This window comes from Schistocerca cancellata, chromosome 8 (assembly GCF_023864275.1).
Source record: "Schistocerca cancellata isolate TAMUIC-IGC-003103 chromosome 8, iqSchCanc2.1, whole genome shotgun sequence".
Taxonomy (NCBI): Eukaryota; Metazoa; Arthropoda; class Insecta; order Orthoptera; family Acrididae; genus Schistocerca; species Schistocerca cancellata.
In genome coordinates, this window is record NC_064633.1 from 351135050 (window position 1) to 351162447 (window position 27398).

A 27398-nucleotide genomic window follows, 5' to 3' on the forward strand; every position below is an offset into this window, starting at 1 on the left:
ACGCCTACCGAGGATTAAGATTACCCTATAACCGATAACTTACACCTGGGGATTTCCATAAAACGAAGTATCGTGTTGCGGTTTTTACTTGAGTTTCGCACATGAAACCAGTCATTCCTCTCGGGATGCTACTAGAATTAATCACAACGAGGATGCCGTAAATTATTTATTCTCAAAAACCATTCAGAGAGCTAAAATTGGATAGATATGAAGTACACAATGTCGGGCTCTGCTCTACATGTAATTTCGAGGTTGGTAGAAAAAGTGTTAAACTTTCAATAGGCTGCACCCGCATTATTAGATGGACACGAAGTTGGCTGATGTCGATTAGCGTTGAGAAACAAAAGACGTTCACCCTGACTGTCATGTTCATAAAACGCTCAGTGGACTAGCAAACTGAACACGCTGTATTTACTATGAGTGTTCCCCATCAGTAGAAACGGAGTGCATATGTCACCTATTGAAAGTACGGACAGAAGCTGTACCGCACCAATGATCTGCTCGTTGGGGCGTTCACTGCTGTGCGGATGACCTGCAGTTCTCCGCCTACATGGTGGACGCAATATGCCGTCTAGAATCTCCTAGGGCTGAAATTACCTCATAGAAGTCAGAACACGAGTAAAGATGCTCGATAGTCGGAAAAAGAAATTCATCTCAAGTATTCTCCCGTGAATAAGTATTTTAGTGTGTAGCAGACTCCACAGAGAGCTAAAGAAATGTCACTCAGGTAAAGAGAATAGCAACTCTGTCATGGAGAAATAACTTCACATGCTTCATGTGTCAAAAGCAACACGTCTTAAAATCTCATCACCAGATTCTCCACTGTGGCTCTCGTTTGCAATGCCTTCAACTCGATCCTCGGAGGGAACAGTATTCGATCGCTCCCGGCAGGAACGTACTCTCGATCAACTCCCAGAGGGAAGTCCTAACTCGTGTCATACTCTGCTCCCTTCTCCACGTGCAGTTTCTATGTTTGCGCACAGCCGACGAATCCCAGCGGCAATTACATAAACATTACCTCACACTGCATGAGTCACGAATCAGCCAGCCAATCACCTGAAGCTCATATTTCTTTGAGAAGGTTTTCTGGGAGGTTACATTTCCCTTCCTACATCCTTGGCACTCCGCCAATCAAAAAACACGCCCCTCCGATTCCGTGGGAAGTACGCCCCAGCGCTTCCAGCAGAAGATTCCTTTGAGGTCAGCTCGCGACCATCGTTCGTGACCCCGCGCATTCTCTTGCACCAACAGGACGTCCCTTCGCCTTTTTCTATCCCAAACGCTCTTTCTCCAGGTACACTGTTCTGAATTGTTTTCCAGGCCACCAGTGAGCAACCTCCTACATACTCGATATTGCAATGCCTGTGTTCTTCTGATTATGATGCTCGCGAGAAGCGGGAAATCTGGGCCCGATTCGCTGTCCGGCATACATTTTCAATGTCGTCATTCTGTTCTACAGCTGATGGTTGTCCTTACCTGCAGTTGCGGATACATTTAATGTACCTCAAGTGCTCTGTCGGGGCAACGGGGTTCTGCTGCCCCCACCACCCTAAAGAGCCACCACCACGCTCTGCTCTCTCAGGGCAGTAAATCTCCATCACGGCACAACACAAATCTCTTGGCAGCCTCTCTTTGGTCAACAGCAGCTTCTGAGGAACATATAGACCACTTCGCCTTTTCTGTCAGTGCTCAACCCTAATTAACTCCCAGATAAGCAGTGCTACAGAAACTGTTAATACGTGGCGCGAGCCACCATCAGCCAATTATATGATTAATAATCTCAGTGTACATCGTAAAAGGTGATCTAATACAAATATAAATTTACAAAAATATTAAGTATATGGTAGCAAAACCTTGTTACCGTAAAGGGTTCATAAAACCAACATAATAAGAAGCCAGACACAAGGAAACCAATATGGTTGTATCGTGTAATAACAAACGATAGACGTACAGGAAGGGAAACAAAGACAAAATACAATAGTGATTACTGTAAAAAACAGGTACTACATGTTAATGATTCATTCAGAAATTTTAATCATACACTCCTGGAAATTGAAATAAGAACACCGTGAATTCATTGTCCCAGGAAGGGGAAACTTTATTGACACATTCCTGGGGTCAGATACATCACATGATCACACTGACAGAACCACAGGCACATAGACACAGGCAACAGAGCATGCACAATGTCGGCACTAGTACAGTGTATATCCACCTTTCGCAGCAATGCAGGCTGCTATTCTCCCATGGAGACGATCGTAGAGATGCTGGATGTAGTCCTGTGGAATGGCTTGCCATGCCATTTCCACCTGGCGCCTCAGTTGGACCAGCGTTCGTGCTGGACGTGCAGACCGCGTGAGACGACGCTTCATCCAGTCCCAAACATGCTCAATGGGGGACAGATCCGGAGATCTTGCTGGCCAGGGTAGTTGACTTACACCTTCTAGAGCACGTTGGGTGGCACGGGATACATGCGGACGTGCATTGTCCTGTTGGAACAGCAAGTTCCCTTGCCGGTCTAGGAATGGTAGAACGATGGGTTCGATGACGGTTTGGATGTACCGTGCACTATTCAGTGTCCCCTCGACGATCACCAGTGGTGTACGGCCAGTGTAGGAGATCGCTCCCCACACCATGATGCCGGGTGTTGGCCCTGTCTGCCTCGGTCGTATGCAGTCCTGATTGTGGCGCTCACCTGCACGGCGCCAAACACGCATACGACCATCATTGGCACCAAGGCAGAAGAGACTCTCATCGCTGAAGACGACACGTCTCCATTCGTCCCTCCATTCACGCCTGTCGCGACACCACTGGAGGCGGGCTGCACGATGTTGGGGCGTGAGCGGAAGACGGCCTAACGGTGTGCGGGACCGTAGCCCAGCTTCATGGAGACGGTTGCGAATGGTCCTCGCCGATACCCCAGGAGCAACAGTGTCCCTAATTTGCTGGGAAGTGGCGGTGCGGTCCCCTACGGCACTGCGTAGGATCCTACGGTCTTGGCGTGCATCCGTGCGTCGCTGCGGTCCGGTCCCAGGTCGACGGGCACGTGCACCTTCCGCCGACCACTGGCGACAACATCGATGTACTGTGGAGACCTCACGCCCCACGTGTTGAGCAATTCGGCGGTACGTCCACCCGGCCTCGCGCATGCCCACTATACGCCCTCGCTCAAAGTCCGTCAACTGCACATACGGTTCACGTCCACGCTGTCGCGGCATGCTACCAGTGTTAAAGACTGCGATGGAGCTCCGTATGCCACGGCAAACTGGCTGACACTGACGGCGGCGGTGCACAAATGCTGCGCAGCTAGCGCCATTCGACGGCCAACACCGCGGTTCCTGGTGTGTCCGCTGTGCCGTACGTGTGATCATTGCTTGTACAGCCCTCTCGCAGTGTCCGGAGCAAGTATGGTGGGTCTGACACACCGGTGTCAATGTGTTCTTTTTTCCATTTCCAGGAGTGTAAATTGCAAATGGGGCATGTGTATCACAAGAAAGGTAGTTAGCAGAACAATGATTGCTTTCAACTTTAGCCTACCATTGACATGAAGAACACTTCGGAACACACTGCAGATCTAATACCCAAGCGCGAAGTACTGATGAGTGTTTGCAATTACCAAGGGAATGCGTAACAAGGACAACTGAAGTGGAAAACTGAACTCTCCAAATAGATTCTTTACCTGGCTCGGCTGCAAGCTCTGCAGGGAAGGCGTCATCATCAGGCATTGTGGCAGCTATGGCGGTGGTGAATTACTAATAACATTGCGACCTGGCTGGTGAAGTTTCCGCAAAACGTGTGTCGATGAGCAGAGCAATCCCTGTACTCCAAAACTCGCCAAGCATGAGCATCTGTCGCTGTCGCAAAACTGACCAAGATGGACGCTCTGGGCTAATGGTTGTAGTACCAATGGTCGATCTCCTTTGCCCTACACAGGACGTCTCGTCTCTACTATGATCTAATCCCAAAGAAGCGAACTCGCAGAGTGAGAAAAAGGCGAAGTGTACTCGCATTTTATTTGGTTTCTTACAAACAGGAGCCTGTCCAAGACTCCACACATTCATCCAGTTAGCGAACATGGCACCATTGCTCATAGTCTCCCACCGGACCCGAGAATGATGACTGGAACTGATCTGGTTGCCGCCCACTGTGTATGGGGGAGAGGAGCTTCAAAGAAGTGCCTGAAGTCAAACGAGCAATGGCTGATTCTCACTAGCAGCCATGTTGTGGATTTTAGCTAATTAATTAACGACTGACAATATCAAACAGCAATGTTAGTTACAGCGCCACCTATTCTGTGGATGTTAACGATATAGGTCCTTGCTTAATCCAACGAAATTAAATAAATGCGACCATAAATTGTCCCTGAATCTAAACAAATTACCATATGAAAATTTAAAATAGATGACAACTCCTACTATAATCCGCAAGACATCTGGCGGTGTGTGGAGGAGGGTACTTGATGCATTTTGTCTTTTTCTGTTCCACTCGCGTATGGTCCAAATGGCTCTAAGCACTATGGGACTTATCATCTGAGGTCATCAGTCCCGTAGACTTAGAACTACTTAAACCTAGCTAACCTAAGGACAGCACACACGTCCATGCCCGAGGCAGAATCCGAACCCGCGAACGTAGCTGCAGCGCGGTTCCGGACTGAAGCGCCTAGAACCGCTCGGCCACATCGGCCGGCCATTTGCGTATGGTTCGCGGGAATAACGATTGCTGGTAAGCCTTCCTGAGGGCTCGAATCTCATTAATTATATCTTCATCGTCTTTTCCTGTGATGTACGTAGGAGCAGACAACATATTTTTCGACTCTTCAAGGAACGCACTCTCTCAGAACTTTGACAGTAGACCCTAACGAGGTACAGAAAGTCTCTCTTGCAGCATCTGCCACAAGAGGTGGCTGATTATTTCTGTGACACTTTCACGTTTACTAAATGAACCTGTAACGAAACAAGCTGTTCGCTGCTTCCTGTGTCAATGCTATCTGCTATTAATCCCAGACTGAAAAGGAATATTCCAGTATTTGTCAAAAGAAGGTTTTGTAAGCTTCCTTCCTTGTCGACGGATTGAATTTCCTGCTTATTCTTCCTAAGAATCTCTGGCACCTGCCTTTCCTGCGCTAATGTTTATGTGGTCATTCCAATTTAAATCACTCCGTACGCATACTCTTGGTTATTTTATAAAACTAACTAATTCCAGCGATTATTCTACAATCGTGTAATCACAAAAAAGGGGTGTTTCTTTGCATCTGTATGAAATACGTTACATCTGTTCATGTAGAGGTCAGTTTCCATTTCGTGTGCCTAGCGTCTATCCTCTGCAGGTCTTCTTGCGTTTTGCTACAATTTTGTAGCATCACGATGTCTGTGTATACAACAACATCATCCGCGAAAATCCTCATGGAATATCTGACCTCGTATAGTAAGTCATTTAATTTCGCTGAAGAGCCAGAGAAACTAGTATGCCTGCAAAATATCGTACAGAGTCCCGGCGAGCACGCGGAAGTGCCGCAACAGTACGTGCCATGGACTCGACTAATGTCTGAAGCAGTGCTGGACAGAACTGACGCCAGGAAACCTGCAGGACTTCCATAAATCCATAGGTGAACTATGGGATGGAGGTCTCTTCTGAACAGCACGTTGCAAGGCATCCCAGATATGCTCAATAATGTTCATGTATGGCGAGTTCGGTGTCCAGCGGAAGTGCTTGAACTCAGAAGAGTGTTCCTGGAGCCACTCTGTAGCAATTCTGGACGTGTGGAATATTGGATTGTCCTGCTGGAATTGCCGAAGTCCGTCGGAAAGCCAATGGACATGAATGGATGCAGGTGATCAGACAGGATGCTTACGTACGTCTTACCTGTCAGAGTCGTATCTAGATGTATCAGGGGTCCCATATCGCTCAAACAGCACACGCCCTACACCACTACAGCGCCTGTAATAGTTTGAACATTCCCCTGCTGACATGTTGGGTCCATAGATTCACGTCCATCTGCTCGATACAATTTGAAACGAGACTCCTCCGACTACACAACGTATTTCCATTCATCAACAGCCAGATATCGGCGTTCACGGTCTCAGGCGAGGCTTAAACCTTTGTGTCGTGCAGTCATCAAGGGTACACGAGTGGGCCTTTGGCTCCGAAGCCCTTATCGTTGATGTTACGTTGAACAGTTCGCACGCTGACACTCGTGGTTGACCCAGCACTGAAATCTATAGCAATTTGGAGAAGAGTTGCACTTCTGTCACGATGAACGATCATCTTCAGTCGTCGTTGGTCCCGTTGCTGTAGGATCTTCTTCCGACCGCAGCGATGTCGAATATTTGATGTTTTTCGGATTCCTGATATTGACGGTACACTCGCGAAATGTTCGTACTGCAAAATCCGCACTTCATCGCTACCTCGGAAATGCTGTGTCCCATCGGTCGTGCGCGGACTATAACACCATGTTAAAATTACCTGAAATCTTGATAACTTAAATCTTGCAGCAGCAGTAACCGATCTAACAACTGCGCCACACACTTGTCATCCTATACCCTGTGTAGGCGTTGTCGACCGCAGCGTGATATTCTGCCTTTTTCAATCTCTCTGCTTGGAGCAGTTTGAAAATACTTTTGCGCGTTGAGACTTCCCTGTATTCACTACGTTCCTTTAATTATTACTAATTAAATGACAGTATTATTTATGGGAAAACTCTCGATATTTGAAGTCCTATATCTTCCTTCGAATTGTAATCATTAAATTCTTGTTGATGTCCGAGGCTGTTTGCCTGCCTCATATGTCTAATGTTGGTGCATTGCTTTGGTTTGGATTTTTCAATGCTCTGTCAGAGTCTTCTCGCAGTATCACACCTCTTACCTCACCTTGATTTTCGTGTATTATATTTGCAATATTGACTTAAAGTTCGATTGTAGTAGCAAGTGCTTACTAATTGCGATTTGGGGGACTGTAACATAACCATTAATAAAAGAACACATTGTCCGTTGCAGGCTATACTGTGCTTTATTAAACTCGTGCCGTCAGCTAATTTCGGCCGTGAGCCATTACCCAGCGCATTTGCTATGTCACGTATTACATATCGTACTCATCGCATTCTTTTACGTCACATACACAAAATCAGAAGTCGTACTCCATCGTAACATGCTGATTACAGAATATGTTACGATGGAGTACTCCATCGTAACATACTCTGTAATTAGCAGAGCTTACTCCGCATGTTACGATGGAGTACGAATTGTGGTTTTGAGTATGTGACATGAAAGAATGTGATGAGCGTTATATGTAATACGTGACATAGCAAATGCTCTTGATAATGGCTCAGGGCCGAAATTAGCTAATGGCACGATTTTAATAAAGGACAGTGCACCCTACAGCGGACAAAACTTTCAAGTAATCATTAATGAACGTTGCAATTAGCGAAAGAGTGGTAAACGTCCAAAATAGAAACACGAACCTCAACAGTTGCGCAATATCAAAACCAAAGTTCACTGAGAAATAAAACAAGTAAATAGACGAAATAGCTGCAGGCAGCTACTGAAAGTGGATGCGCTGACATGTGAGTAGCAGCAATAAAAATCCCTGTCCTTTGTCTGCAGAAATTGAATTCGGGACGCAGCTCTGACGAGACGGAGCGCTCGGAAATGCGCAGTCTGCGACGTTGTCATCTCGTATCACGAGGACTCCCATCTCGCCTTTTTCCTTTCTAAGACGTCCTGCGCTCTTGTCCTGCGGAATGCATTCCGCCGGTTACGCTGGAGGAGGAATTCTCTTTCGCGGCAGGGCACCGTTTTCCTTCTGCCCGGGACTCCGGAGGGCCTTTCGCCGTCGGATGGCCTCCCCGAGCCTTCTTTGCCGTCAAAGGCGATGCGGGCTGAGCGAGGCGTGCATATTGCGACGCCTGCGAGGGCGCTGCCCGCGACGCAGTTCTCTGTTTTGCACAGGAATTAAAGCGACCTACCGAGCAATGTCTTCGTGGTGCACTAACTAAAAATTGCTTCCCAGGTCCGTCTTTCTGGTGGTGTCGAAACTTATTGTAATTTTGTAGCCGTCTGTTAGAGAGCTGAAAAGCAAAGCCATAGCCTACGAGGGTAATCTCAAAGTAACATCTATTTTTTTTATAAGTACATAGACCTGTAGCGCTAGGTGACGATCATTTTGGCTTTAGGAAAAGTAAAGGGACGAGAGAGGCAATTCTGACGTTACGGCTAATAATGGAAGCAAGGCTAAAGAAAAATCAAGACACTTTCATAGGATTTGTTGACCTGGAAAAAGCGTTCGACAACATAAAATGGTGCAAGCTGTTCGAGATTCTGAAAAAAGTAGGGGTAAGCTATAGGGAGAGACGGGTCATATACAATATGTACAACAACCAAGAGGGAATAATAAGAGTGGACGATCAAGAACGAAGTGCTCGTATTAAGAAGGGTGTAAGACAAGGCTGTAGCCTTTCGCCCCTACTCTTCAATCTGTACATCGAGGAAGCAATGATGGAAATAAAAGAAAGGTTCAGGAGCCGAATTAAAATACAAGGTGAAAGGATATCAGTGATACGATTCGCTGATGACATTGCTATCCTGAGTGAAAGTGAAGAAGAATTAAATGATCTGCTGAACGGAATGAACAGTCTAATGAGTACACAGTATGATTTGAGAGTAAATCGGAGACAGACAAAGGTAATGAGAAGTAGTAGAAATGAGAACAGCGAGAAACTTAACATCAGGATTAATGGTCACGAAGTCAGTGAAGTTAAGGAATTCTGCTACCGAGGCAGTAAAATAACCAATGACGGTCGGAGCAAGGAGGACATCAAAAGCAGACTCGCTATGGCAAAAAAGGCATTTCTGGCCAATAGAAGTCTACTAATATCAAATACGGGCCTTAATTTGAGGAAGAAATTTCTGAAGATGTACGTCTGGAGTACAGCATTGTATGGTAGTGAAACATGGACTGTGGGAAAACCGGAACAGAAGAGAATCGAAGCATTTGAGATGTGGTGCTATAGACGAATGTTGAAAATTAGGTGGATTGATAAGGTAAGGAATGAGGAGGTTCTACGCAGAATCGGAGAGGAAAGGAATATGTGGAAAACACTGATAAGGAGAAGGGACAGGATGATAGGACATGAGGAAATGACTTCCATATTACTAGAGGGAGCTGTAGAGGGCAAAAACTGTAGAGGAAGACAGAGATTGGAATACGTCAAGCAAATAATTGAGGACGTAGGTTGCAAGTGCTACTCTGAGATGAAGAGGTTAGCACAGGAAAGGAATTCGTGGCGGGCCGCATCAAACCAGTCAGTAGACTGATGACAAAAAAAAAGACCTGTTTATTTCTACAACGGTTTACATCAGTTTACAGCTTGAACATTTAGCTATTTTTCGACATAATCACCATTTCTGTAGATGCATTTTTGTAGACGCTGTGGCAGTTTTTGTATGCCCATGTCATACTAGCTCGCCGCCATGCTGTTCAGAAAGTTATGAACCTCTTCTTTCACCTCGTCGTCGGAGCTGAATCTCTGGGACCACAATTAATGCTGACAGGTACTGTGAGACTCTGAAAAAACTCAAACGGGCAATTCAGAACCGGAGAAGAGGAATGTTGAGCAAGGGCGTACACAATCTCTATGACAACGCTCGCCCACACATCGCTCGGCAAACCGTTGCTCTCCTGCAACAGCTTCATTGGAACATAATCACCCACCCACCCTATAGTCCTGACTTGGCGCTCAGTGACTATCACCCGTTCCCTAGGTTACAAGAACATTTGGCATGAAAGCAATTCAGCTCTGACGACGATGTGAAAGAAGAGTTCATAACTTTCAGAACAGCATGGCGGCGTGCTGGTATGACAATGGGAATACAAAAACTTCCACAGCGTCTACAAAAATGCATCGACAGAAATGGTGATTATGTCGAAAAATAGCTAAATATTCAAGCTGTAAACTGATGTAAACCATTGTAGAAATAAACAGGTGTATGTACTTATAAAAAAAATAGGAGAGCTTACTTTTGGAATTACCCTCGTATATTACAAATCAAAGAGAGTAAAGGCCCATAAAAAGTCGAAAATTCAGCGTGTTAGAAACTTCTCATTTGATTTCACAAGCTTAAGTCTATATAAAACTGAAATTGAGAACTTCAGGGCAGTTTTAAGTTACTCTTAGGACTAGTTGTGACTGCCAAATATACCGGACTAGTGGTACACATCAGTATATCTTTGTTTAAATGACGATAACACGAAACTTACTGGCAGATTAAAACTGTGTGCTGGATCGAGATTCGAACTCGGGAGAGTTTCTGTGAAGTTTGGAAGGTAGGAGACGAGGTACTGGCAGAACTGAAGCTCTGATGACGGCTAGCTCAGTTGGTAGAGCACTTGCCCGCGAAAGGTAAAGATTCCGAGTTCGAATCTCGGATCCACCACACAGTTTTAATCTACCAAGAAGTTTCAAATGAGGGCACACTCCGCTGCAGAGTGAACATTTCATTCTGGCGAGAACACGTTTACTTGCGTCCAATGGGTAGCCGGCGCAACGCCAACTTCAGGGGAGATTTCTGGTCGAGACCGATAGAAAAAAAGAATTTTTAAACATAATTTTCATCCCTGAGGTATATACAGGATGTTTCAAAATTAATGTTACACACATGTTGAATTAGTAGAGGGAACTCAGCACATCCAGAAACGTCATCCAACGACGCTAAAGAGCGTCAGAGTTATAGGCGCCGGCGCCTCTAAATGTATGCATGTAAAGGGTTATTCCGTGATGACGTTACGAACTGTCAAGGATGATGGAGAAGGATAAATGTATATCAGTCTGAGGTAAGGGTCCCTGTGCAGGAAACGAATGAATCGAAATTTATAAACGAAAACCGTTTTGATACCTCTGACAGTGGAATACACGTACCGGTACTGTTGTTGCTGACTATAGGGTAGGCAACTTTCAGAGTTGGTAGCAAGAACCAAAACAAGAAAGAATGTGTAGTAAACAGGCCTCTAAAATGCGCACCTTAAGAACTTTGAGCACTTTTTCAGTAAAGAAGATGTACTCAAGTACTCATTGCTCTTCAGGTAAGTATTTTAGAGCCCATGTTTACTAGACATTTTTTCTGGTTTTGGTGGATACTACCACCTCTGAAAGTTTCCTACCCTACAATCTTAGCATCAATAGCACCAGTACTTGTATTCCACTGTCAGAGGCGTCAGAACGGTTTTCGCTTACAAATTTCAACTCGTTCATTTCCCGTGCAGGGACACTTACCTCAGATTGATACACATTTATCATTCTCCGTCATCCTTGAAGGTTTGTGGCATTATCACGGAATCGTCCTGTATTACATACATTTACAGGCGCCGGCGCCTGTAACCTCAACGCCCTGTAGCATCGCTGATGACGTTTCCGGACGTGGGTTCCAGTGTAAGACATAATATACTAAGTCTCCTCTACAACCTCTAGAAGTGTGTAGCATGAAATGTGAAACACCCTGTAGATTATACCTTTGAAAAGATATTTTTGATTGTGGAAGTATTCTAGATGTTACAGCGTGTTGAATGGAAACGAAATACAAGCGGCTGTAGGCACTCGGTGAATTAGTTTAATAATTAAATCATTGCCCTCCACAGACAATGTTGTCTGAATTTATGAAATAATTTAAGACAAGATTAGACCAGTACACGAATTCTGTCCAGTGGCACATGATGGTCAATTCCCTCATGGAACATTGTTTGCGGTTGCCTACGGAATCTTACTGTACCCAGGCTTCGTTAGAAGCAAATCGACAACCACGGATGTCTTTCTTCAGCACTGCAAAAGTACGGAGCTCGCATGGGTTGAGATCTGGACTGTATGGTGGATGTATAACAGCTTCCAACGAAATCTTTTCAGCGTAGTCGAAACAACCTTGGCAATATCTGGGCGGACATTATTCTGCAACGAAATGGTGTCGTCTGTAAAAATTCCTGGGCGTTTGAACTTGTCGCTTCAATTGTTGCACAGTGTCAACGTACCGCTGTGCATTAAGTGAAGCGCGTCACCAGGCCAAAACAACCAGAAATGTGGAAGGACGGTATCATTCTGTTGCAGGATAATGACCGCCCATATGTTGGCAAGATTGACACTGCAGTAGTTTCACTGAGAAGCCCTTGCACATGCTTCATACAGTCCCAATCTCTCCCCATGCGTATGAAGATGGTATCTGTTCTCTCGGACATGTCCGAAAGAACAGATACCATCGGCGACCATGCAGCGTTCTAGAATGAAATGATAATTCAATAAAGATCCTACGCTGTCGACAGACATTGATAAACATCAACGGAGAAAGTTGAAAATGTGTGCCCCGCCCGGGGAAATAATAGATACCATCTTCATATAGTTAAGGCTAACTGGCCATTGACCTTCTTCTCCTGTGCGGATGCACACGTATTGCCCGAACTCTTACGGGACTCAGTAAGATTTTCTGCCGCGAGTATTGAGTGTAATGGTCAGGGGCGCTACGAATGTAGTGTGTGGACATTAAGTTGGGAATGTGGGGCGCACGGGGAGCGTGCAGGGGATGAATCCGTTCAGTCGCACTATCCTCTAAGCCCTCGGTGGCTCAGATGGGTAGAGCATCTGCCATGTAACCAGGAGATCCGGGGTTCAAGTCCCGGTCGGGACTTTCCCCGTTAATGTATATCAACGCCTGTCTACAGCGTATGGTCTTAATTTAATTATCATTTTTCCCCATGCGGTTTCCATACTTTTGGAACCTTGAAGAAAAACATTCGTTTGCCGTCGATTTGCTTCAAACAAAGAGGTGCACGATTAGGTACCATCATGACTGCGTAGGTTACCGCAAAAATTTCACCATGAAGGCATAGATCTTCTTGTTTCACTGTGGAATAAGTGTATAAACAGTTAATTCCACTTGCGTTTGTAATAATAAACAGTTTAGTTACTTTTCTTCCAGCTGTCTCGTTTTCATTGCCTGTCCCTTATGCTTAATGAGTACTTCAGATTTAGTGAAAGTTAATGAATCACCTCAAGAGTTGCAGAGGGAATTAGATTCGGAAAAGAGGAACCGGAACTAGCAGACGAATTTTGCTATTAGACTAGCAAAATAGTTGACGGTAGCACGAAACTGGCAAGAGCAAGAAAAGAATTCCTGGAAAAGATATATTTGTTAGCGCCTATACATGTTGCTAATTTAAAACTCCCCGTCGCGGTTTTTATGTCTTTATGTGAAGGCTAATCTGAGGAACTACTACAGGGATTGTGATACGGTTTTCACTAGTAGATAGACTGATATGCGGGAAGTTATGTGTATATACTAATGCATTATCCTACTTGACATGCGGGAAGTTCTGTGTATACAATTATTATCGTTACTCGATGGCGCTTCAGTTTTTGTACAGTGTCCACCAACCGCTCTGCGTTAATTCAAGTGCGCCATCAAGCCAACCAACTAGAAATGCTGACGGACATCATCATTCCGTTGCTGGATATTGCCCGTCCACATGTTCCCAACGTTGTTTGACTACTGCAGTGAAGCCGCAAGACATCCTCCATACAGACCAGATCTCACCTCATGCGATTTCCATTCTTTTGGAGCCCTAAAGAAAGAAATTTCGTGGCCATCGATTTGCTGCGAACGAAGAGTTACACGCCAGGGTGCAATCATGAATCAGCAGGCAACGGCAAAGATTTTTCCGTGAAGGGTGGTAAATGCTTTTAACAGTTATGACGAGTACTTTTGAAATAACAAACAGTTTACTTCATTTCTCCCATCTATCTCGTTTTCGTTTGCCTAGTTCTTATAGGTTGCGATTAGATAAATTGTTTTAGTATTTCAAACACCGAATGCTCAGCTATTGCGTAACGGCCAGCGGAACGTACTTTGTGGTTTAGGGGCAGCAAAACGCCCTCAGTGTGCTTTGAATGATATTTCTGGAACGGATTAATCCACAGTCAACACTTCGGCAAAAGGCGGTGCTACTCCATTCTGCTGGCTCTCAGCGTCCTTCCAAAGGGTAAAGCCGACACACATTGTCTCTGTCTGTTAGCTTTCATCTCCAACGAACCCCCGCAGCGTCATTATCGTTGGAGTAATCATTACATTACCGCTACTGTTCTCTCTGTTCTCTGCCGACAGGTGGGCTCAGCACATGTATTCTGGCGTACATCCATCCATACGCCTGATGGTAATTTCAGTTCGAAACGATGTTTTCGGAGAGCTTCATTCTCTTGTCGGTGGCCACCGGAAGCCGAAGAACAAAGTTTTGGCTATGGACCATCACCGGCCGGTGCTGAAGAGAGCAGGACGTGTTGAATGTATTCGCTTTCATCTCTGCTGCGCCTGTGAGTTCGCTTTCCGTCTGATTAGCGCCGACGCGGTGATCGCGTTACATGTAGTGTATTCTTTCTACACCGGCAACGCAAATCCTTTTTTTCTCCTTTTTTTGACTGACGCCTGTGTACGGGAAAACCGAATACACATGCGGCTCACGTTTGCGTCACAACGCGCTGATCTCTAGTTAGCACAGATTTCAAAGCGCAGTACTAATGAGCGAAATGAGGAAGCGACGTCGACTCTGGTCTAATTGGATGACCAGTGAACTCAATGTTTCTCCGTGATTCTTCTGGGACACAGGATGGATTATTGGCTAATTTTCTTGCGCCCACGCCGCAACACTGCAACAAAATTCTAATGCCTGTTTTATGAGACAAAAATTTAGATCCAAACGTAATGCGAGATCCGGTTAACGTTCCTCAGATTTATTTGACTTCAGTACAGTAGTGAAGCCATAGCCAGAATAAATTTCACGAACCTTACGTGACTAGTTTCGGTGAAGCTTAGTCATCATTATCATACGTAACAAATATGAAACAAGTCTGCTATTAATTATAAGAACCTGAAATATAAGCAACATCTAACCACAACACCTTTCTCGTAGGAAACGATACTGTGAATTTATCATGTTAAACTTCGTTATGCAGTAACGGCAAAGAACCAACATCATTACAATTAATCGCTGTGAAGCCTTTATCTGTATTGAACATGGTGGTAGTAAGTTCCTATGGGACTAAAATGCTGAGGCCATCGGTCCCTAGTTTTACACACAACTTAATTTAACTTAAACTTACTTACGCTAAGGACAATACACACACCCATGCCTGAGAGAGGACTCGAACCTCCGACGGGGGTTGGGGGTAGAGGGGAGGGGGGGGGGGGAGCCGCGCAAACTGTGGCTTGGCTACCCCGCTCGGCTTATACGAAACATTAAAATCTTAACGTCGTATACACGGGATTACGATCGGCGTCGTCCAACTACTTGCACAACGAACCTGACAAGTGAAAATCTTGTCTTATTAATCTTAACAGTTCTGCTGTTATTCTGAAGCATACATCGCACAGGTATCAAGTGGAAGAGTTCACTGAAGTATCAGAACGCACCTGGAAAAAATTAACAGTCGTCATTTTTTAAAAATAGTAAAATTCCCTAATAACAAGATAGGTACGGCTTGCGGTAAATAAATTTACGTGATGAAGTTAGTGAAATAACTAGATCCATGCATGAATACTGTATATCATTATCTGTAGTTATTGTCTCCAAACCAATTTGTCAACCCTGACCCAAAATCTCCACATCTCCAAATTAAAATGAACATCATTAATTATCTAACCGTAAAATGTGAGTAAAGTAACGCCAATCGTTATTATACCCTCACCTCAACATCTTAAAGTTGAAAATACATAGCTTGTAATCTTGAATACAGCACTCAATAGCACTGTGTCAAAGAAACAACTGTTTGCTTGGATAACCCATAAACAGCCGAGATTAACACAGGATCGATCAACACGGTAGACACAGCACTCGTAGGTCTCAGTAGTACTGTGTCCAAGAAACAACTATTGTCTTGGACGACACAGCCGAGGTTATCATTTGACTGACCAACACGATGGATGCTGCCTCTTTGCCACTTATATATATATATATATATATATATATATATATCTGGTATTTCTTCTTTGACATTACTGTGTAACGAGATTTAATGTAACGTGATAAATTCACAATATTATTTTCTGTGAAAAAGGTTTTGTCGTTAGTTGTTACTTATATTTGAAGTTCCCATTATTAATAGCAGACTTTTTTAATATTTGTTACATTTGATAATGATGAAATTTACTGCAATCATGACATTGTTGAGATCAAATAAATTTGATAAAACTTACATCTAGTCGCGTTTCTTAAGACAGTCGTGTCCAGTCACAAAATTTTGTTAAGTAATAATTGGTATAAACGTAGTCTGAGGTAATTAGTTCTAAAAATTTCCTTTGTTCGTGTTCTTGTTATTACGGCCCTTAGTCAAAAGACTGTCGAAATGTATCTGAAACGGAATAAACTCCTGCTTGCCAACTAGCACCGATTCCAAAACCATCGATCATGTGAAACTCACCTCGCAGTTTTCTCACGTGATGTACCGAATGCCACGGATCAAGGCAGTCAGGTAGATACAGTATTTCTCGATTTCCTAAAAGTGTTTAACTCAATATCTTACCTACGTTTATTATCGAAATTACGATCATACGGAGTATCAAGCAAAATTTGTGGCTGTTTTGAACATTTGTATGGATGGAAGAAACGGCAAGTTATCTTGGATATAGAGTCATCGATAGATGTATAAGTAACTGCTGGTGTACCCCAGGGAGGTATGCTGGGACCCTTGCTGTTCGTGCTGTCTTAGTAGTCTTGCGGACAATATCAATAGAAACCTCAGGCTTTCTCAGATGACGCAGTTGGCTATAATGAATTAGTGTCTGGACAAAGCTGCTCAAGTATTCTGTCTGGTTCAAATGGTTCAAAAGGCTCTGAGCACTATGGGACTTAACTTCTAAGGTCATCAGTCCCCTAGAACTTAGAACTACTTAAACCTAACTAACCTAAGGACATCACACACATCCATGCCCGAGGCAGGATTCGAACCTGCGACCGTAGCGGCCGCGCGGTTCCAGACTGTAGCGCCTTTAACCGCTTGGCCACCACGGCCGGCTTCTGTCTGGTGTGGGTAATATTTGGAAGTGATGCAAAGATTAGTAAGTTGCTTTAAATGTTCAGAAATGTTTCGCTTCACAAAATGAGAAGATATGCTATCTTATAACTACAGTATGAAGAGTCACAACTCCAGTCGACCATCTCATAGAAATACCTGGGCGTAGCTGTCTGTAAGTATGAGAAATGGAAGTATCACATAGGCTGTCATAGGTAAAGCAAGTTGCAGAGTAGGAAGATGCAAAGGAGGCAGCTTAGAAACCAGCAGTGTGACCTATTCTAGAACTGTGCTCAAGTGTGAGCGAGCCGTACCATAAAGAACTATTAGCAGATGTCGAACGTATAGAGTAAAGCGCAGCGCGAACGGCAACACATTTGTTTGACGCGTGGGAGAGCGCCACAGAGATCCTGTACACAAACGCAGACTACCTCGAGTAAGCCTGCTTACATAGCTTCAAGAACCACCTTGAAAGCCAAGTATTACCTTTTATATTAACAACTCAAATAAAAAAGAGTTATGAAAATTACTCGATTTCAGGCCTCCTGTTACGTGAACAACTGTTTTTATATAATCACAAAAATGCTTTAGCACCTTTGAGACATCGTCAGTGGGTACCTTTATTCAGCTATGTAAAATGAAAACATGTTTAAGTAATCATTGTTGTATGATATTAGTCTACAATAGCTTTTAGTTATATAACTCTAATCGTTTTCTACGCTGCTCTATAACTCACTGTAAATTACTTGTCTGCAATTGAATGATCTAATTTGTGAGTTTGTGTGGCGAGTTAACAAGTTATCTCGTCTACAAACTAAATTTTGTAGGGTGAAAATATTTCGCTAATATATTTTGCGATTACTTACAGTTAGCATCCGTTCTCATACGCTTTCTCATCTTTTATTGGAATGCGTGCACAAACATAATGCTTGTTTTTGCGGGACCTCTGTCACAAGTTATACACTTGCACTTTACAAATCACGGTGTTAGTCTTGTATTTCGTAAAGTGGTAAAAGTGTTGTTCAATTTTTTTTCCGCTGTTTCTCAGCCCACTGACAATAATATCTATATCAGTCTTTGTAGCGGTGTGGGATTTAAAAGGAGGAAATTCTCTAGATTTTTTCTATGTAAAAGATTATTTAAAAAGTGAGATCATTTCACCATCTACTTTGATGTCCTTAATTGTGGTTACGAGATCGTCTATAAGTGAGTTTATATGGCAACGTAAGTGCCACTGACAGCCGTTACATACTAAGACAGCTCTGTCAGATTCTCGTCATACACAGATCTTTCTGCCTATCTTCTGGTACCTGTTGCTTGTTTGTCATTAACCTCCTTGAAGAAAGTGCGTCGTTCACATGGATATGTCGTTTCTTTGTTTATTATGTTACAAATGATTGGACTCCTGAATCATTCCTACATCTTTGTTCGATCATTTAACCTGTTGTGCGTTAGTGAACCGAATGAATCGGAGTTCTCTTGAGAATAGCCAGTAGCTGTCTGCTAATGAAGTTTCGTCTGCTTCTCCAGTTTTGGTAGTAACTGTAGGGGAGATAAAAAGGTAGAAAAGTCCAGCTGGTATAGCAGCACACAAATGAATTAGGTTGGCTGGTAACGACTTCCACCTCTCTCATGTCCCCCCCCCCCCCCCCCTGCTCTAATCAGTCACAGGGTTAGCGGAAGCGGCTATCCCGGGTCTTTTGAGTTACTGTTCTGCTGGCGTTTCGTGAGTATGACAGATCTGTATGTATTCCACGGATGGTAGAATTTGAGATATTTAAGGTGCGAATTCAGTTATTCAGTGCAGTTTCTTTTGGTAGTGAGCAGGATAATAATGTTAGTTACTGTGGGAATAATTTCATGAGAAATTTGAGAAATTTTAATACCATTTTGGAGATTTGGTAAGAACACTTTGTGTATGAATGTACTGAGCTCCACGAGTGCACCCTTTGAAATATTTAAGGTATGAATTTCAATCATTGTATTGCAGTTTCTTTTGGTAGATAGGGGTAACCACATTAAGTAGCGTAAGAATAAATCAGAGTGAAGTTTTGGTTTGTTCGTAAGTTTAGGTAAAAGTACTTTGCTTGTGAATGAGCTGGATTCAACGTGTCAGGTGAACAAAAGATACTTGGTTTCCCATACCGGTATGGTAGTGGATTCATTCTAAATGTTCCATACACGTTATGTCGCTGAAGTCCTCTCTGAATGCTCTTTTCAGTGGTATGGTGAACGTATATACCGTATTTTTACCATTTTTATTATTAGATTGCAAAGTAAAACTGAAATAAAGTTCGTAGTTTATAAAACGGAACTGGTCTTTAAGCTTCTTGAAAATAATCATCTGAACTTTCTTGTTCTTCTTCTTCTTCGCCGTCATCGTTGTCCTCTTCATATATAAGATGGCCTTCACTGCCATCGAGAGCGTTACTTATGCTGCACTTCTTGAAAAATGTAACAGTAGCCTCTCCTCACACTCTAGACGACATCTGTTTTGTCCACTGACACACTCGTTTGATTATAGGTCGTTTCAAAGTCCCTTCGTCGTGAATTCATGTTGGGTTTCATCCATCATCCACTTGTTCCATTCCTCTCTCTCATAAACACTTAAATAGTTTATTTATCGAGAGATCAAGAGGTAGCAAGCGTTTATTTATCGAGAGATCAAGAGGAAGCAAGCGTGAAGTAAAAATAACAGCAAGCTCTATATTTCCCTGTCAGTCTTTCACAGACTTTTTCAAGTGACTGCTAAACTGATCTAGCACAAGAAGAGAACTCTTCTCCAGTAAAGCACGCTTCCTTCTGCCCCACACTGCTAATCCGTAGTTTCATACCAGCCCCGTCTGTCCAGTCCTTGTCACGTACGTGAACAACAACACCGCTGTATTCCAGAAGTTTTTGGCATTGTTTTGCGATTGAAAATGATCGTTGGGTTAAGATTAGTACCGTTAGAGCAATATGAAAAGACAACAGTGTAGCGCATTTTTCATGTCCACTTGCTTTTATAGTTATAGTTTCAGCACCTTTCGTGCCAAAAGTTCTGTTACTCGCCACATCAAATGTCAGAGGAGTTTCGTCCATATTCGCTATTTGGCTTAGTTCCACACTGGTCTTCTTCCCATGATGAATAATAAAGCGATGAAAAGATAATATTTTATTTTCATACTCTTATGGTATTTTCTGAGATATTTTGGTTTTGGTTCGCTTGCTAAGCCTATGACGCTTCATAAGCCTGTAGAACCAGCCAATTCCACCCTTTAATTCCGTTAAGTTCCACTGTAGCGCTAGGTTACGAGCGTGTAGTGAAATCATTTTTGTATTGATTTCAGTGCCATTTTGGCGGTGTCCTTGAATCCACTTCAATACGTCATCTAATTTTGGCCATTAAGCATTCAGTCCTCTATTTCCAAATTTAGTCTTCCTCATTTTTTCCGTTCTTTCCAATTGCGAATCGTTTTTTTCTGTTCGGAGAAGGCCGAAATGCCGTTCAGCTGCTACGTTTCCATTTTCTTCTGCATATACTATTACTTTCAATTTCTAACCCATTTTTTTCCATTACGAAACTAGCTATTAAGGAAAATATTGTACTGTTACGGATAACACAAATCATTTTCAATTAAAGTTCACTGGCACCCTAGACTGCAATGAGGCATCATAGGCTAGACAGCGTTCTGGGTTTGTGATAGCGAGACGGGAGGGAGACAGTGTTAGAATGCTTGTGAATCCCCACAACTCATGTTCGTCGCATCGGCGCACTGCTGCTGCCAGTTTCTCGTGGCATCGAATATATTGGCATTTTTAAGAATGGAGGGTGTGGTGTCACCGCCAGACACCACACTTGCTAGGTGGTAGCTTTAAATCGGCCGCGGTCCATTAGTACATGTCGGACCCGCGTGTCGCCACTGTCAGTATTTGCAGACCTAGCGCCACCACATGGCAGGTCTAGAGAGGCGGACTAGCACTCGCCCCAGTTGTAAGACTACTTTGCTAGCGACTACACTGACGAAGCCTTTCTCTCATTTGCCGAGAGACAGTTAGAATAGCCTTCAGCTAAGTCCATGGCTACGACCTAGCAAGGCGCCATTAACCATATCTGGAAAGAGTCTTATTTGTATTATCAAGACCGATGTACCACAAGGATGAAGTAAAGTTAAGTATTATAGAAGCTACGTACTTTTCTTATTAGCATTCATTACGTATCCTGTTCCAGACTTCACGCCAGTCGGCGTGTGTGTACGCGTGCCTTCGGTTACCCGTCACTGTGGACTGGCTGTCTTGTCAGTCCACAACAGAGGGAATGTTAAATCAAACACTGGACATTTTAAATGGTTCAAATTGCTCTGAGCACAATGGGGCTCAACATCTGAGGTCATCAGTCCCCTAGAACTTAGAACTAGTTAAACCTAACGAACCTAAGGACATCACACACATCCACGCTCGAGACAGGATTCGAACCTGCGACCGTAGCAGTCGCGCGGTTCCGGACTGAAGCGCCTACGACCGCTCGCTCACCGCGGCCGGCATTTTTACATTAATTTCGCGTATAGGACGCACCTGAATTTTCGAGACAATTTGTCTACATCTACATCATACTCCGCAAGCCACCTAATGGTGTGACGGAGAGTACTTTCGGTACTACTATCTGATCTCTCCAACCCTGTTCCAGTCGCGAATAGTGCGTGTCGAAGAAAAAAGTGCGTCTTATAGTCCGTAAAATGCGGCACTCACATTTACACTTTAAAAACACGAAGTCAATTTTATAATAAGACAGCTATAAACGTTAAAAATCACGTCGACACACCAAATGTCCAGAAGACATGTTCGGATGTCTATGTAACTTCATAGTCGCACAAACTTTGCAATTGGAATTACAATTGTCTGTGACATATAGAGATGTCAACAGGGTACATTAGTGTTGCTCCTGTTTAGTCTTGTTAGCAGCCCTGGTAGAGTATCTAAGAGGCGCGAAAGCCTAAACTGTTGAGTAATCACTGAAGGATACGGAGACTCCACATACTCGTGTGAGACAACGTTATCAGCACCTGACGGGTTTTGAAAAGAATCTCATTGTGAGTCTGTGGTGTCACCGCCAGACACCACACTTGTTAGGTGGTAGCCTTTAAATCGGCTGCGGTCCGTTAGTATACGTCGGATCCGCGTGTCGCGACTATCAGTGATAGCAGACCGAGCGCCGCCACACGGCCGGTCTATTCTAGAGAGAGACTCCCTAGTACTCGCCCAGTTGTACAGTCGACTTTCCTAGCGATGGTTCACTGTCCACATACGCTCTCATTTGCAGAGACGACAGTTTAGCACAGCCTTCAGCTACATCATTTGCTACGACCTAGCAAGGCGCCATATTCAGTTACTATGTCTTCTGAACAGATAATATCATGAATCATGTACCGTCAAGAGCGACGTTCATCATTACCGGATTAAAGTTAAGTATCAAACTAATTACGTCCGCTTTCTGAATTCTAATTCCTTGTCTGTTCCAGACCTCAAGTCAGTATAGTTCTTCCCTCCTCACGCCAGCCTGCGTGAGCTAAAACGCGTGCATTTCGGCCTCCTCTAGTAACACGGTGTTGGCTCTTCTGCCAACACAACAGAGCCTCTACTGGCCGGCTTGTCGATTCGTGCTTGTACAGATTTGTGGGGCATTAGTATGGAACCGTTATCAGGTGTACTGCATGTGAACGTGACGGGAGGCTTATAAGTCGTTAAGGTTCCGGTCGACCTCTTGAGACCATCACAAAGGAGGACATCGCAACCCATTGACATAGGCACCTCTACCATCCGAGACCAAGTAATAGAGTTCCTGTAAAATTCTTTATCATTCTCGCCGGCCGCTGTGGCCTAGCGGTTCTAGGCGCTTCAGTCCGGAACCACGCTGCTGCTATGGTCGTAGCTTCGAATCCTGCCGCGGGCATGGATGTGTGTGATGTCCTTAGGTTTAAGTAGTCCTAAGTCTAGGGGACTGATGACCTCAGATGTTAAGTCCCATAGTGCTTAGAGCCATTTGAACCATTTGTATCATCCTCTGTATCATCCTGCACCGCTGGTTTCACACTAGCGGCAGACGGAGTAGCGAATTTCTTTCGCCATTAACTCCACAACACAAACAACTGCGTTTGGAATGGTGCCACGACTGGGAAACGTGGATTGCTGATGAATGGCGTCGCACTGTGTGCAACGATGAATCGCTTTCTGCAGTATCCTAGACTACCATCGGCGAATACGACGGTGCCGTGGGGTGAAGTTCCGTTCATCCAGCGTTTGGGTGAGCCACAGCGCTAAGGTATCAAGGTGCTAGCAACCATCGAGTATGACTTCAGATCAGGGTTGGTAATGATTGAGGGAACTGGCGGCATAGCGGTACGTCACCGGCAACCTGAAAGCTCATGTGTTACTTCCTATGAGACAGTACCATGGTGCCCACAGTACCGTTCTCTTTTTACTCGTGACATGTATCTGTATGAACTATGACCGTGATGTTGAGGTTCTCCCGTGGCCATCAAGACCTTCAGATCTCTCCCTGATAGAACTTGTTTTGGACCAGCGTCGACGGAAATTCCGTACTGGTGCCATCCTCTATGATTTCAAAACCAGTTACGAGAGCTGCAGGGAAGCTTGCCCTAGGAGAGGGTGGAATGGCTTTCTGACACCCTTCCCAAACAAATTCCTGTATACATCCAGAACGGAGAGAGTACATCTTCATACTGATGATTGTGTTCATACTGCCAAGTTGTTTGTAGATTTTTCTGTATCTTTCATCACTGGATCAGTGTAATAACATCACACACCACCACAGTTTGTAAAGTTTCATTTCGTTCCCTCCTCCAGTTCTGGATGTCTCACTTCTTTTGTGTATTTAGGTTGGCCTGTCTTAGTTAGCCTGTCGCGGCCAGCACAGTTCAACGCATTAGTAAGCAGCTTCTGCAGTTTATCGTTAAGGAATGGAACAACCGCATCTCGTTTTCTACAGTAACTGACAGCAAAAACAGATAGCGGACTGTGACGTCCCGTATCCGGTAGTAGCTTAGATGTGAGGACACCGTCTGACGAGAGCGAAATCGAAGTCTATCTCTGGAGATAGCGGAAACGTGCACCACGGACCGCGGTGAAACTCTGCTTGCACAATCTTTCCTTTCCACACATGACGCCCGCAGCTACACCTGCGTAGGGGTCCGGCGGGTCACCGGTGACCTCACAGGCGTAGAAAGTCACGAATAATTCTCTATCGGCGCCAACACTCGCTAACGACAGCATTTATCCCGCCAAGCCTACCATTACCGCCGCGTTGCACAGCAAAAAGAATTACGCGCTTTGTGGCGCGCCGCCGCCCTCACACGGGGATAATACGATGCGTTCAATAGCGAGTGTGCACAATTGATCGCCACTTTTCACAGCAGGAATGAGGATATTCAGGGGGAAAAGCACCACACTGTTCGCAGATGGATTAGAAAGTTGCTTTTAAATATCAGGAGATTTGCATCGACACCGCAGAAGATGTGGATTGACAGCAACATTTTATAATATATCTACCATGAAAGCACGTATTTTCACAGTCATTGATTGTAATATTGTTTATGAAGAGGTTAATTCCAAATAAGACAGCTCTGAAATCTAGGTGGTTTACAGACCATTGATACTGAATATAACAAACTCCAGCTGACGTTAATTTTAGAGAAATTTAGGACACTATGCAAGAATACAATTAATTCGCCTTTGCTTTAAACTTATTGCAGTAACACCAAGTTATTACGTCACGTGAGAGCTACCTCCGTGGCTAGTCATAAATCTATATATATATATATATATATATATATATATATATATATATATATATATGAAGATGGTATGTGTTCTTCCGGACATGTCATATATATATATATATATATATATATATAAGGCTAAAAACATTGTTCAAATGGCTCTGAGCACACACATCCATGCCCGAGGCAGGATTCGAACCTGCGACCGTAGCGGTCGGGCGGTTCCAGACTGAAGCGTGTACAACCACTCGGCCACACCGGCCGGCTATATAAGGCTCATCGGCCATTTGACCATCTTCTTCTGTGCGGATGCACAAACAGTGCCCGAACTCTTACGCGAATCGGCAAAAAGCCGCGAGTAATGAGTATAATGAGCAGGGGCACTATGAATATAGTGCGGGACAATTAGTCTGAAATGTGGGTCTCACGGGAGGCGAGCCAGAGATAAATCCTTGCAGTCGCGCTATGCTGTGTGTCCCATGTAGCTCAGATTGATAGAGCGTCTGCCATGTAAGCAGGAGATCCCGGGTTCGAGTCCCGGTAGGGCCACACATTTTCAACTGTCCCCGTTGACTTATATCAACGCCAGTATGCAGCTAGAGGTATTCATTTCATTGTAGTCATAAATCTGCCCAATCACCTAACTTGTAGGCTGTAGCGACGCTACTTGAATGGAAACAGTTATATATCCGTACGTGCCGTACTTCCTATACTTCAATTATACTCTCAGACTGCCGGAGAGATCTATTAGCTAATTAATCTTTCACATGTGAGTCACTGCTGAATAACATTGAAACATTAAACAATGACTGAGTGCTGCCGCATTCTGTTGAGCAATGGTATAACGCAATACGGCCGGAATTTTGGATAAGGATCGTGTAAGAGAAAACACTAGCACGGGAGGAGCGGATAATAAGGAATCATATGGCTACCAGCAACGTCCCAACATGGCTTAACCAAACCAGATAACTGAATTCAATAAAATTTACCGTGATATAGTATAATCATGAAAATACGACGAGACTTGCTTCGGTAGACTTGAGGAAAATGATAATCGACTTAACTACCTATAATACAAATTTATTATACCATTAGCTCTTATTAACACCACAAACTAACGGGAATACAATTAATGGTCACTTCATTGAGACATATGATAGGGCGCTTGGCACTTGCTGGTTGTCCTGTGGACATGATAAGCACTTACGGTCTATCACACAATCTCGGCATATGTGCACGCAGTCTGTTTATAGAGAGCTTAATTTACATATTAGATGTAACCTAAGGGAATAAAGAACTTAAGACATGGTCACCTTCAGAGGAGATGAAATTCACACACGCCTAATGCGAGGTACATCTGAACAATGGAAGAAATGAACTATCTTCAAATCCCAGAAGAATGTTCGCCAACGTAACGGCTCAGATCAATTGCCCTGTCATATCCTGTAACCTGTGGGCTTGCAGATCAGTCCGGAAACATAAAAAAAGAAAGACAGAAAAGGCTTTGTAAAAACCTGCAAGATTCTAAAATCAGTTAAGTCTATCAAATTTTCTGAAATTACATGTACGCATAGTTATTCATTATGCGAGGAATAGTATTAAGCACACTAAGTTAATTTTCATTCCATATTCAGCGAACATCGAACGTATGCTTGTAATTTGGGCCCGATAATATCTTCTAAAGCAAACTCAGGGTAGTTAGTTACATTCTGTCTCACAAACATAGCTGCAGATGTAAAGAGGGGAATAAACTTCTATAATGCACGGAAACAGAGATAACTTAAAGTAGCCTACTTTCAGGCGAAGTCGCGATCCCCTCCCATGTGATTTCCATACATTTGGAGCCCCAAAGAAAGGAACTGGCTATCGATTTGCTTCGGACGAAGATGTGCCCCTCTAGGTACAATCCTGGTTCCATAGGTAACCACAAATATTTTTTACATGAAGGCATTGACTATCTGGTATCACTGTGGTATAAATGTATTAGCTGTTATGGTGATTACTTTCGAAATAATAAACTGTTTAGTAATTTTTTCCATCTGCCTCATTTTTTCCATCTGCCCCATGGAGAGGGAACCCTACAACCTTCTGAACTAGCTTATTATATTCATACCTAGGTCTTCCTCTTCAATTTTAATCTCCCCCCACTAGGGGTTATGTTTGCCTATGACAAAAGCGGAAGTGTCGACATGTAGAGAGTGTGCTATAAGCAAACTTTCTTACACTAGTAATTTTGTTGTAACTGACGAACCAAACGCCATGAAAAGTCATGGGGCACGTATTTCATCTTTTATTTGAGCTTGAGATGCTCAACATATTGGTTCTGGGCTGGTATTAGAGCTCGGATTTTCCCACTCGTGGTATTTGATACCTTGGTGACGATACAGTTCCATGAATTTGTTGTTTGCTTAAGCTTGAAAACTGCTCAAGGTCTGCACCTATGGTACGTGTTTGGATTCGAATCGTGGTGCAGCATAAACTTTTTCATCCTGTCGTTTTCAAGCTCTAGATTGATAACACCTAACTGCTGACTGAAAGTAATTGTTGTGGTTTTATTTAACATTACTCCATCCGTTTTCAACAAGAATGGT